The sequence below is a fragment of the Rhipicephalus microplus genome, chromosome 7, assembly GCF_043290135.1.
Source record: "Rhipicephalus microplus isolate Deutch F79 chromosome 7, USDA_Rmic, whole genome shotgun sequence".
In the NCBI taxonomy this organism is placed as follows: Eukaryota; Metazoa; Arthropoda; class Arachnida; order Ixodida; family Ixodidae; genus Rhipicephalus; species Rhipicephalus microplus.
Window position 1 is genome coordinate 40,762,092 of NC_134706.1, and position 13,968 is coordinate 40,776,059.

Sequence of the window (13,968 nt, forward strand, 5' to 3'; positions counted from 1 at the left end):
GCACTATTACTTATCTCGAAGCGCTGCTCTTTTCCGAGGTTGTTGAACATTACTTTCGTTTTCTGCAGATTATTTTAAGACCCTCCTTGCTGCTTTCATTGTCTAACTCCGTAATCATGAGTTGCAATTCGTCCCCTGAGTTACTCAGCAATGCAATGTCATCGGCGAAGCGCAGGTTACTAAGGTACTCTCCATCAACTTTTATCCCTAACTGTTCCCATTCTAGGCTTCTGAAAACCTCCTGTACGCACGCGGTAAATAGCATTGGGGAGATAGTGTCCCCCTGCCTTACGCCCTTCTTGATTGGTATTCTGTTGCTTTCTTTATGAAACACTATGGTAGCATTTGATCTACTGTAGATTTATTCCAGAGTGTTTATATATACTTCATCTACGCCCTGTATATATATATATATATATATATATATATATATATATATATGTTTGTGTATTGTCACGAGTGATTGTGTTTATTTACAGATGAGGTGAAATGGCGTTGGGAAAGAGCAGCGTACTTCTTAGACAGGCCTGGTCCGTTTAACCCAACCACACAGTTCAAGTGCCACTCCACTACTATTCTTCTTCTTCCACGCCCCGTACGCTCGCGCATCTTCGTTGCATTTCCCTCGGCGGTGACGAAGCTCGCCGAGCGAGGTAAATATGCATATGATGGTACTGTTTGAGGCAGGCTACGTGAACAATTTGTGTAGTGCGCGAACGTCGGTTATTGGCTGTGACTCGGGCAACAACGTAATTCACGTCGCTGAGACGAGTGACTATCCCGAATGGGTCGGAATAGCTTGCTAGAAACTTTTGGTACAATCCTTTTCTGCGAACAGGAGTACACAGCCAAACGCGAAGTCAAAGACTGAGGCGTAGCCTGCGATCACCTCCTGCAGCAGCGACCCTTCAGTGGAAGGAAGTGACTTGATGATCATACGTTCAATGCTGGCAGAATAGTAGGGATACGAATTGGCATGGGGTTTCTTTACATCCACCGACGGTTGAAGTGACCGTGTGGTAAGAGTACTTTGCTCTTGAAAGCTTGCTAATTCAAGTCCTGCAGGAAGAGATATGGGCTGCGCGGTAACGTTCACAGCCCACAAATCGGCACAACCATCGATGGTGAGCACGAGGCAACGAGGCACAATAACGTTTTTTTAAGTGCCTTACTGAAGTTCGGCTCGGCTAAACCGCAGTAAGAACCCGCACAAGAACGCGACGAGTTTACGCGCACAAACATTGCGGTATGCGTCGCCAAGCAGACGTCTTTCGACACGGAAAACACGTCCGTGCTGTCATCAAAGTTATCTTCCGTCAATGGGAAGGGCAACACAGGATGAAAAATAATCCCACCACTACCACAATTCAGAGTGGCACCGAACTCGCGCAAAATATCTATACCTAGAATGAAGTCGCGGGTCGCAAGTGCAAGCAACGTTAGTTCAGCTCTAAACGTTTGATTTCCTACAAAAAGTAAAACAGAACAAACACCTAACGGGCTCAACGTTTCTCCCCCTACGCCATGGAACGTAGCACTCCGATTCCAAGCAAACATCACTTTCGTCCCAAGGTGATTTTTAAAAGACATGCTCATTATGGAAACGGCAACACCGGTATCAACTAATGCAACAGTGCTCACATCGTCTACAAAAACACTCACTTTGTTCTGAACCACACAAGGGGGTCTTGCGGAAGATGATTTTGCGGCCTCGCCTCCATCGGTCGCACCAGTTAGTTTCCCAGTGGTGGTGGCGTCCCCGAGTGGCGACGCGTGGAGGGGGATCGCTGTTGGCGTGTGGGTGGTGGGGTAACGCTGCGGTCGGAGTAAGGCGAGTCAGCACGTGCTGCGTGTAGCCGTTGGAAAGAGCCCTGATATGGTCAAGGCTTGCCAGCAGGCACATAGGGCGTGTACATGTTGAATCGTGGAGCTCGCTGCTGGCGACGGTAGCAGTACCTAGCGATGTGTCCAGGTAGCCCGCAGTTGTAGCAAGTACGAGTGTCGCGTCTAGTCGCCCCCGGCGAAGGATGCCTCATTGGTTGATTAAAAGCCGGGCGATGGCGGCTGAGGAGTAAATCACCGTGATGCAGCTTGCCTGCGTTCCTGCGAAGGAGTGAACGAGTGGCCGTTCACTCCTTCGTTCGAACCAATCGGTGTAATTCGGGTGAGGCTCAAAGTAGCTCTGATGCATACCAGGTACCGGTGCCTGACAGGGCCGTTGGTCGAATGCACCCTGATGGCAGACACCAGCGGTGTGCACAGCTTGCAGTTGAGCAAGTTCTTCCTTAACCACTGGTTTTATAACCGAAAAGATGTCGTCCTGCGATGGGAGGTTGATGTCGTCCTGCGATGGGAGGTTGACACTCGCCATCGTGGACACATTGTCAAGACGTCAAAAGTTTTGTAGGATTCTCCTCCTCTTTACGCTTCAAACGCTCGGCAGTGTTTCCTTAGGTCGGAAGGTGTCTGTAGGTCTTCCTTAGTGATAAGAACGTTGTACACACCTTCCGCAATTCCCTTGAGCAGATGATCTACCTTATCTCCGTCAGACATGGTCGCACTCATAATTTCGCAAAGCTTCAAGACGGCCTCGATGTAGGTGGCGCATGTTTCGCTAGGTAACAGAGCTCCGCGTGAAAGCGTTTGCTCCGCCTCCTTGACTTTAGAAGTCAAGTCACCAAAGCACCTCTTCAGCTCATCCACAAAAATGTCCCATGTGATCAATGCACTCCCATGGTTGTCAAACCAAAGAGACGCGGTGACGACGAGAAAAAACCACCTTCTCGAGCTGCTTAGCAGTACTCCAATGGTTTTGCGAGTCACTATTTAGTAGTGCTTAAGCCGATCCTCAACATCGTCATCCGGCTGCCCCGAAAAGGTCCTTGGTTGAATTTCCGGCGTCCCGCAGCGAGCTTGTCTTGGCGAGTGAGCGTATTGCTCATTAGCAATGAGGTTGTTATGGCCTCCTCCGGCGTCCTCTATGTGTGGTAGCTGCGGTGACAAGCCTGCCAAGCGTCTGCTCCGTCGCAAAATTGGTAGAGCTGGGTTGTCCAGATTGATGTACCCGGCACCTTCCACCAAACTGTCAAGAGTGATTGTGTTTATTTGCAAATGAGGCCAAATGGCGTCGGGAAAGAGTAGCGTACTTCTTAGACATGCCAAGTCTGGTTCACCCAACCACACAGTTCAAGCGCCGCTCCACTACTCTTCTTCTTCTTCGGCAACCCCGTACGCCCGCGCATCCTCGTTGCACATTATATATATATATATATATATATATATATATATATATATATATATATATATATATATATGACGCTAGCTTGGCCTGGCTCATACGCCATGTATATATATATATATATATATATATATATATATATATATATATATATATATATATATATATGACGCTAGATTGGCCTGGCTCATACGCCATGTTTATTCCATTCTGACTTCTTCCTTCTCTACTTTTCCTAACCATCCCTGCCTTCTTACGTAACAAGATTCCCCCTCCCCCGAAAGATGGCACCAGTTACAAACTACAACAAATTGAAGAAGAGAATAAACAACATAATAGCCAAATTCAGTTTCACGTCCCGACGGAGTTCCACAATCTCATTAAATCTTCAAGGCCGAGGGGGCAGCCCGGTGATTTTTATGACGACTCTGGTGGACGAGCTTGACTGTTGCGTTCCGGATAGAGTGTGCCACAGATGGATACTGGCAATACTGCTTGAACTGTTCTGGGGACTAAGCAAGGTTGGAATGCATTTTTGCATCGGCGGCTCGTATTTCGTGGGTGTTGTATTTTTCGTCGTGAATGGTGCGATTGCGGTGCTTCTTGCTTTCGTGCTTTTTGACAGACTGTGACGAAGTGCCTGAGTGCTTGCGGTGTGCAAGCAGGGCCTCCGCGTCTTTCTCGGCGTCTTCTGTGGTGGTGCAGTCAGTGTAATAGCAAGTGCGGGAAGTGTCTCTGGTGACTTTGTTTTGTGCGAAAGTGCCTGACGTCTTTAATGAGAGATCTTATTTTCCGATGTTCTTCTAATGGAGACTGCGCTTCCGTCGAACTTTGCATTCGTAGATGCCCTTGTTGCAGTCTCTCTCGTTGTAGCATGAGTTTGTGAACTTGGCTTTGCTTGCTTTCCTGAGGCTGCTCAAGAGATGGCTGTAGTGGCGCCCCTTCTGGAATGGGGCATTCATTTCCTTCGGTGTTTGACGTGTCCTGTCGACAGCTGATGCTTGGTGAATTGGTGTCTTGCTTGTCGGGCATAGCTGGTAATGCGTCATCATTGCTAGCAGGCTCTTCAGAAGCTTCGATGACGTGGTTCATTACGCACGCTTCCGATAAACAACTGTGTACGAGGTTCGATGTATCATGTACTTCTGAATTTGCTAGATTCATGAATTGGCGAGCTTTGCATGTGGGCACCACAGGAGACATGGCATTACTAGGTTTGAACTGCAGATTTTGGCAAGTCTGCGGTGCTTTAGAAATGACAGGAAGCTCTTCAGGGGTTTCTTTTTCGCTGTTCACTGCGAGTGGTTCTTGCGCCTGGTAGCGTGCGACGTTCGATGCGTCTGAGAGTTCTGTTTTGTTTGGACTGTCGAGGGTGTGTGTACCGGACACTGATGTATGAAACCGTACGGAAGAAGAATGGCTTGACAGGCTATTTTCTCGATCCGCCAGGTCATCTACCATAAATACGGCATCTTTATAAGGCAAGTGGTGAGCGTTAGGAGTGCTTGAAGAACAGCGTGATGGAAAACCGGATCGTGGACCACGTATGCGAGACGAAAAATGAAGTGCATGAGGTGGGTAAGCAACGTCTCGTGTCATATGCTGAAGCGATGACTTCGGAAATGCCGACTTTCGTGTACAAGGGAGACGTGCTTGACGGTTGAGTTTTTCCCAATGTACGCATGGCATTCTGTAAGTAAACGAATGTGCCACTTCGTCTTGAGGCACTTGTCGATTTGCGCTGGACTTTCGAATGCTTGAGGACTGCTTAGGGAGTTGACGATAGTGTGCAGTTGTCTCTAGATGGTTGGCAATGAGTAAGTCTTGATCAAAGTCATTAAAACGGGTAATCATCTCCTCTTTGATTTTTCGCCATGACTCGTCGTTCTCGAATATGTGAATTGGGTAAAAATTGAATGCCTCACCGGTGACGTAGTCGCTGAAGTTCGTAACCATCTCCCGTTCCGACCAAGATGCAGCGGTAGCGTGGAGTTCGAACAGGTTGAACCAGTCCTGTATAGGTCCGTCGTGCGCTGATCCGGTGTACTTGTGGATGTCGAGGTAAGCCAATGGTTCTGTCATGGTGCTGGTCGTTGTCCTTCTAGGCGACGATTCGGTATTCAATGTACGGTCAGGTCGTCTTCTGGGGAACTGCGTCGATGATGATTGACTGATGAAGGGGCAGACAGGTCTCCATCCTGTCGACTCGTGGGACGCTAGATGCAGGAGACGTGGCCTGGCTCATACGCCATGTTTATTCCATTCTGACTTCTTCTTCCTCTACTTTTCCTAACCATCCCTGCCTTCCTACGTCTTATATATATCTTGTTACGTAAAAAATGACACGAGGCGTGTCTATTTGAAATCTATATTCAAACTGATGCGTTTGGCGTCGACTAAGATGGAAGACAGCACGCACAACCGACAGACCACTTCCTCGTTGTCTTCTTCTCACCGCTGATACGTCAGCTACGTAGCACTACCCTCCCGGCGGTAAAAGCGCCGTCTCGGTTCACATTAACTATGGGGTAAGTAGGCAGGTGGTAAAGTTTTAGCGTGCTGACGTGCACAACATCACTGGGTGTTGTTTAGGCCGGCTTGTGGTTTCAGATGCAGGAATGATCTCGTAGGTGACGTCGGTTACCTGGCGGATGATACGTTAAGGACCCATGAATCGAGACAACAACTTCTCTGATAATCCAACTCGACGAACTGGGCACCACAGGAGAACAAGAGAACCGGGTGAGAAGTGAACGTCAGCTTGCCGGCTGTCTTAGATGGCTTTCTGGGTGGCTTGCGAAGCCGAAAGTCTAGAGTGGGCGATCTGACGTGCGTGGTCGGCACGAGCAATAGCATCGCGTGCATATTCGGTTGACGGCATTGTAGTGGTTGGAAGTAGGGTGTCGAGTGGTAACTTCGGATTACGGCCATAAGGCAAATAAAAGGGTGAATAACCAGTAGTGTCGTGGCGCGAAGAATTGAACGCGAAGGTCACGTGAGGTAGCACCAGGTCCCAGTCATGGTGGTCGGAGGACACATACATCGCGAGCATGTCCGTCAGGGTCCGATTTAGCCGTTCGGTAAGGCTATTTGTTTGGGGATGGTAGGAAGTGGTCAGCTTGTGGTGCGTCGAGGAAGAGCGCAGAAGATTGTTGATCACACGGGACAAAAATGCGTGGCCACGATCCGTAAGTAATCGGCAAGGAGCGCCATGTTGTAGGATGACGTCGTGGAGCAAAAAGTCCGCAACGTCAGTAGCGGTGCTGGTGGGGAGCGCTCGAGTGATGACATACCTAGTCGCGTAGTCTATAGCAACGGCGACCCACTTGTTGTGCGATTTCGACTCGGGAAAAGGACCAACAAGATCTATACCAACACGGATGAAAGGTTTGGTTGGAATAGAGATCGGTTGAAGAAGTCCAGCCGGGGGCGCAGTAGGTCGCTTTCTACGTTGGCATTTATCGCAGGAGGATACGTAACGGCGAACGGACCGGCAGAGAACGCGCCAAAAGAAGCGGCGACGCACGCGGTCGTACGTCCGAGATACACCCAGATGACCAGCAGTTTGTTCATCGTGAAGCTCGTGCAGCATGGTTGAACGCAATTTTTTCGGCACGACAAGAAGGAGCTCAGGGCCATCTGGCTGGAGGCTACGACGGTACAGCGTGCCATTCAGGAGGACGTACATGCGAAGTGACGTGTCGTTCGGAGCAGATTTGAGACGGCCAATAAGTTGTCGCAGAGAAGCATCACGACGTTGTTCATCACCAATCTGAAGAAACTGGGACATTGACATGACGCTGAGGCTAGGCTCGATGTCTGGTTCATCGGGCTGATCAACAGGGTAGCGAGATAAGCAATCGGCGTCCAGATGGAGACGTCCAGACTTATAAGCAACCGAGTAGGAATACTCCTGTAGTCGTAATGCCCAACGACCAAGTCGTCCAGGGGGGTCCTTCAGAGAAGAAAGCCAACACAGCGCGTGATGATCTCTGATGACACGGAAAGGGCGGCCATACAAGTAAGGACGGAATTGAGAAACCGCCCAAACAAGAGCGAGACATTCCCGTTCTGTTATAGAATAATTGCGTTCAGACTAAGACAGCAGACAGCTTGCGTACACGATTACACGGTCGTTGCCCCGCTAAATTTGCGCCAAAACTGCACCAATTCTGTGACCACTCGCGTCTGTTCGCACTTCTGTAGGAGAATCGAGGTCGAAATGTGCAATAATAGGAGGTGTCGTTAGAGCGGTGATTAGCTGAGAGAAGGCGTCAGCATGAGCAGGGCCCCAAGAAAATGGGACGTCTTGTTTGAGAAGGTTGGTGAGTGGCCGTGCGAGTGCCGCAGTTTTTCACGAACCGGCGAAAGTAGGAGCAGAGGCCCACAATACTGCGAACATCATGGACAGAGCATGGGACTGGGAAGTTTGTTACAGCGCGTACTTTCGCCGGGTCTGGCCGTACGCCGGCCGCGTCAACACGGTGACCCAATACGGTAATCTGACGAAGACCGAAGTGGCACTTGGAGGAATTTAGCTGCAGGCCGGGCAGTCTAAATATGGATAGAATGGTCGAAAGGCTTTCAAGGTTGGTTGCAAAGGTAGGTGAGAAAATGATCACGTCACCCAGGTAACACAAACATGTCGACCATTTAAATCCTTGTAGGAGCGTGCCCATCATTCTTTCGAAGGTCGCTGGAGCATTGCAGAGCCCGAGTGGCATGACCTTTAATTGGTAAAGACCATCAGGGGTAACGAAGGCGGTCTTTTCTCTGTCCATGTCATCTACAGCAATTTGCCAGTAGCCAGATCGGAGGTCAAGAGATGAAAAGAAGGTGGCGCCATGGAGGCAATCAAGGGCATCGTCAATGCGTGGTAGAGGGTACACGTCTTTTTTGTTAATTTTGTTGAGGTGCCGATAATCAACGCAGAAACGCCATGAGCCGTCTTTCTTTTTTACTAATACCACGGGAGATGCCCAAGGGCTCGTTCATTGTTCGATTACGTTTTTCGTAAGCATTTTGGCCACTTCTTTCTGAATCACTTCTCGATCAGACGCTGATACGCGGTACGGCCGACGGTGAATGGGCGCAGAGTCACCAGTGTTGATTCGGTGAGTGACAATTTTAGTCTGGCCCAAGGGATGATCGTTGGTGTCGAAAATGTCACTGTATGAGGCCAAAACTTGGCAGAGAGCGTCAGCCTGGTGAGGCGACAGCTCCGATCCAATCATGTTTCGAAAAATACCGTCGTCTGAGCTGGGTGACCGTGAGACTGCGCTTCGATCAAGAGCATATACAGTGACAACATTGACATCGCCCTCTGTTATGGCACTTAGCTGGACTAGAGACATCTGGCAGGGCAACACTTGAGGGGTGAAACCAAAGTTAAGGAGTGGAAGTAACACAGAGTTATCCGCTATGGTCGCGGTGGTATAGGGCACAGTAACACTGCGCGTCATCCGAACGTCAGTAATTGGCATAACGATATAATAACCGTCAGGAACAGGAGGGTCAATGACAAAGACACGTACGTGACGGCTTGAGGTGGCAGGCGAACGAAAGTGGTTGGGCTCAAGCGGCTGGTGGGCTTTGCAGAGTAGTCGGCAAAGATTGGTAGATCAAGGCTGAGAGTACCAGACGAACAATCAATTAAGGCCGGGTGTGCCGAAAGGAAATCAAGACCAAGTATGAGGTCATGAGGGCAGCGGGCTAGCACGGCAAAAAGGACCACGGCGTCACGACCGCCAATGCTGACACGAGCAGTGCACATTCCGATTACTGGTACAGTACCGCCATCGGCAACACGTATTGCCTGCGTCGTAGATGGCGTCATAATATTTTGTAAGCGGCAGCGTAGAGAAGCGCTTATAATAGACAGGTGCGCACCTGTGTCAGTGAGGGCGGTCACAGGAACATGGTCGACTTGTATTTCAAGCAGGCTATGGTGCGTGCGAAGCGTCAGTAGAGGATTTTCGGCCGTCATTGGTATTGCAGCTTCACCTCTATAAGCTGCAATATCTAGTTTTCCTGCTGCGGTCGTCCAGAGAAGCTCGGCGAGGAAAAGCGCCGAGGTGGCGGAGAGTGGGATTGGCGACGTCTATAGTGGCGACGGGGAGCGACAGCTGCGGCGACCGGACGAAGGGGCGTCAGGGTAGCGGCGACCGGGCAAAGGGGCGTCAGTGGAAGGCTCGTAAGATGACGGCGAATAGAAATGAAGGGTGCGGCGACTGAACGTCGAGGGGTCGTCGGATGCATAAGCGCCGAGGTAGAGAAAGTCTGACGTGGTTGGTTTGACCAATGGCGGCGGCAATAGCGAGAAACGCGCCCAGGCTGGTGGCAGGAAAAACAAATAGGCCGGTTGTCGGGTGTTCGCCATTCCGAAGGGTTACGGAAAAGCATTGTTGGAGGTGAACGGCGAGCGTGTCCTCGGGAGTAGGACGACACTTCAGGGCGAGTCAAGAGACATGCTGATGGAAGGCCGAGGTTCGCAAACTCCTGCCTCACCACAGCTTGTATTAACGCCACTGACGGCTGTTGTTGGTCAGAGGCGAGCGTTGCGAAAACGGATGGCTGAAGAGGAGCCGGACAGGCGGCTTCGATTTCCCGACGAACAATGCGGGTGACGTTGTCATACGTGGGGGACTGGCGGGCGGCTTCACACGATGATTCGCCGCCATGTTGGGCAGCCAGGTGAATCGCTGAGTAATACGGTGGCTCTTGGCTTCTTCGAACCGCCGGCACTCTTTAATGAAGGCGTCGACGGTGGCAATGTTGTTGTAAACTAGAAGATTAAATGCGTCGTCTGCTATGCCTTTCAGCACATGGGCCACTTTCTCAAACTCACTCATGTGCTCGTCAATCTGGCGGCATACGGCGATGACGTCGTGATTGTACGCGACGTACGACTCCGTCGACTTCTGTGCACGAGCCGCCAGTTGATTCCTCGCTGCGATCTGCCGCCCAACGGTGTCGCCAAAAAGGTCGTTGATCTTCTCTTTAAAGGAGTCCCAGCTCGTAATCTCCGCTTCGTGCGTCTCGAACCACACTCGCGGTGGGCCATCGAGGTAAACAAGCACATTGGCAAGCATAAGAGTCGGGTCCCACCTATAGCTTGCGCTGACCCATTCGTACCGGTTGATCCATTTGTAGACGTCAACGCCATCCTGACCGGAAAATACACCGGGATCACGAGCAGGAGGTAGAACGACGTATGTAGAAGTCACGGTAGGGGCAGGTGGTGAAGACGATGGTTGTTCAACCTGTGACATGGTTGGACCTATGATAATGCGGCCGTTGCTGAGCTTCGTGATGAAGACGGGGAAGTACCCAGCACGCCCACCACAAAGATGTTACGTAAAAAAATGACACGAGGCATGTCTATTTAAAATCTATATTCAAACTGATGCGTATGGCGTCGACTAAGATGGAAGACTGCACGCACAATTGACAGACTTGTAGTCTTCTGACCGCCGATACGTCAGCTACGTAGCAATATATATATATATATATATTATATATATATATATATAAATATATATATATATATATATATATATATATATATATATATATATATATATATATATATTGTCATTTTATTGCACCTTGATTTTGTTGTGTCTCGCTCATTGCATGCGAGAGAGAAAAGAAAAAAATGAAGATTGATGGAGCAAGGTTGTTTTATTAGCCAAATGACGTACTTGCAATCAGCCCGAGAAACTTCGCAGAGGCAATTGTGAGATAACTGTCTCACAATTGCGTTATGGCGTAATAGTTTGAAAACTCGCATTGCCCAATCGTTGAAAACCACTGCGGCGAGACAGTAAAATTGAAAATATAGCTTTGGCAGCCGTAGAGTAAAACGTGTTGTTGCTTAATCTGCTGCGTTCACATTCACCAACGGCAAGTGCACGCTGGACGTGCGCCAGTGAAAGAAGTGGGAAGTCACAGGAATGGCCTTCTACACATTATGTGAGCTAGTTTAGCTAGAAATGCACATAAAAAATCAGTAAACTTCAGAAGGTACGCACGAAACCCCTACAAAAAGTGAGCAATGCCTCGTTGACCTGGTAATGCGCCGAACTAAAAAAACACGCAGACCTAAACACAAGCTCTGATAGCATATTGCCTTGATACGTTCCTAAACCCGTTGGCCCAAGTTACTGACTGCATGTGCCGGCTGTTTCATTAACCAAAAACGAAAAAGAAAAATGGGCGCTCAAGTACATACCAATACTTTAATAAAGTAATCTACTAATTTGAGCAACAAAGAAAATTGAAACTGTCCAAAAGAAACGTTTATTTGATTTTTTTTTCGCTATTAGTCCCCACCTCACCTAGTCGCGCTTGAACCGTCACGCGGTTGTTGATGTCGGTCGCAATGGGTTTCAGACCACTTTTCGTTCGGACTTTCGTGACCTATTTAGATTGACTGTGGAAACACCGCGTAGAAACACGTTAGCACCACCACTCGGTCAACAATTCAATAGTGCAGTGACATCAGCGTCATTGTCACGCTATCTTTTTGCCAACTCAACATCGCGTGTCCCACTGCCTTGTTCGCGGGCGTTTGTGCTCTTTTCGTGAAAGGTCATTCGAGCAACGCCTCCTCTCTATCACCAATACCAGCAAGATGCGTCTGATGCCGCTATTCCCCACTATCTCATTTAGCCCTATCCTGCTCTTGCTCATCGCCTATACTTCGAGTGTTCCTTTAGGTCAGGAGGAAGAGGACATCTCATGCACTGCCTCATGAAGGAAATCATTTGAAGTAGGTTTTCACTTAATTGTGTACAGATCCGTGGGCTGCATCTTGTTTACCTCGTTTTCGCAATATTGACGGTCACGTCGGCTTTTCTTCGCAGCAGTAACACCATCAGCTGTATTGCCTGACGTTTTCAGGCGTATAAATGAAGATAACCCCATGTCATAGCAGCTTTTGCTGTAACATGAAGAGCAGAAACGCAAGGTGAGCGCCCACTATCTCATAATAGTTTATATTGCAAAGTAACATATATAAGTGGAAGTTTTCAACTGCTCATGCACAGTTATTACTTGTGGGAACACTCACATAAGTGTGTAAAAGAAGTAACATGTTCCTGATGTTACTTATTGTAAGCAAGCAGCATAAGCGCTTTATAACAAAGGTGTCCAGATGACTGTCTCAAGCATTAATCTGTGAACTCAATGAAGTGTTCACCAGAAGGTGGTAGCGATAGGCTTTATTACAGGCATCCGCTGGTCATGCAAGTTGCATTCTTATATCTTCATGATGTCTGTTCCCTTTTGATATCTTATTTTTCACGCATGAACAGGCAGCCCAGTCTGCCTGCGTAATGATAATAAACCACCCAAAAAGGTATAACCCAAGCCTGTTTACGTTATGGCCAAGAGAAGCTTCCTACAAACCCAATTGTGACTGCGTCTCTGTTAAGGGAAGTGAAGCCTGATTCTTATATGATCAGCAGCCGTGAGAGTCCATCCTAAGTAGCATGAAGAACTGCTGACTTAAGCCTTCGTGCTGACGGTGCTTGTCTTGAATGCTTGTGGTGTTTCGTCGAACAGCAATACTAATTCGAACGCTTTCGATCGCATTAGAGTATTTAGTGGAATAGCGGCTACGGTTACGACTATGCCACAGAAAGCAGGTCGAATATGTGTCGTTCAAGCTTTGGTGTGAACCCTTCATGAACATCGCCTTGAAAGACCTGGGACAATTCTCTATTCACAATACATCCTGCAAAACATTCTCTGCAAGTTTACACTGAAATGATAATAGTGAACGCGAGTTTGTTCGCTGAAATCCTATTGTTTACGTTTTTATGGGTTGCCGCATCCGTTGACGGCGTTGACAGTGCTGGTGGTGTTAGCGTGTGGCATTTTGTCGAACAGCATTACTTATGCAAATGTTTTCAATTTTGTTAGAGCTCGCCTCTAACTAGAATACTTAAAGTACTGACAGGATGTTCATCACTTGGTAATGCTTTACCCCGGTGGAGGTCACTGCAGTGCCACTTTTGCGTATCTGTAGTTGAGGTCTGCATCAGATTGTGTTTACACCAGCGTCAACTGCACTGCTCCGCCAGCCCAGCAAAACTAAACTTGGAAGAAATATACTGGAAAACGAATGTTCTCTCATTAAAAGCTTCCGCTAAAGTACTGTACTGCTGTTCAACGATGTGCGGTAGTATGGTAACTTGGCAAGGTTCCCCTTAGACGCGCCAAAGCTCGCAACAATTGCATCCAAGAAGACTTCTCACACACAATCTATGTTTTCTCCGGCGTGACAAGAAATACGTTTGTAAAAAAACCTGCGTTTACTTATGGTCAGTGGCTGCGCAATGCAAGAAGGGCCGTTCAATGCATCTGTTATTGGTGATTGTGTGTACATGCTGCCTAAGGTATCAAGTATACTTGGAGGCAGAATACTGGCATAGCATCACCTTCCCCCTTCCCATAATTTTTCTTGTCTGTGCTCTGTCTTCTGGTCAAAAGGCAATAGCGGAAGAAGCTCGGAAAGAAGAAGCAGTGGACTTTGGGGCAACTTGGTTCCCTTAATGGAGGACCCTGTGCAAACCTTTGGTCTCACGGACAACTGACTCGCCCAACCACTCTCAGCAGCGTGTCCCTAAATATAGATTACTGTCCTCCCGGGCGCACATCTTGCACTACTGCTGTATTCCATCGGGGGTTTCCCAGGCACCACAACATGTACCCATAGCAAGGCC

At 48.6% G+C, this 13,968-nt stretch overlaps 1 long non-coding RNA gene across 1 annotated transcript in view; it reads left to right on the forward strand.

Moving 5' to 3' along the window:
- Positions 1-101: 101 nt before the first annotated feature.
- LOC142767430 (uncharacterized) overlaps positions 102-13,968 on the forward strand; it is a 167,993-nt gene continuing 154,126 nt past the window's right edge. Inside the window, exon 1 of the long non-coding RNA XR_012884874.1 lies at positions 102-243. This is a non-coding gene — a long non-coding RNA (uncharacterized LOC142767430). The remainder of the gene's footprint in view (positions 244-13,968) is intronic.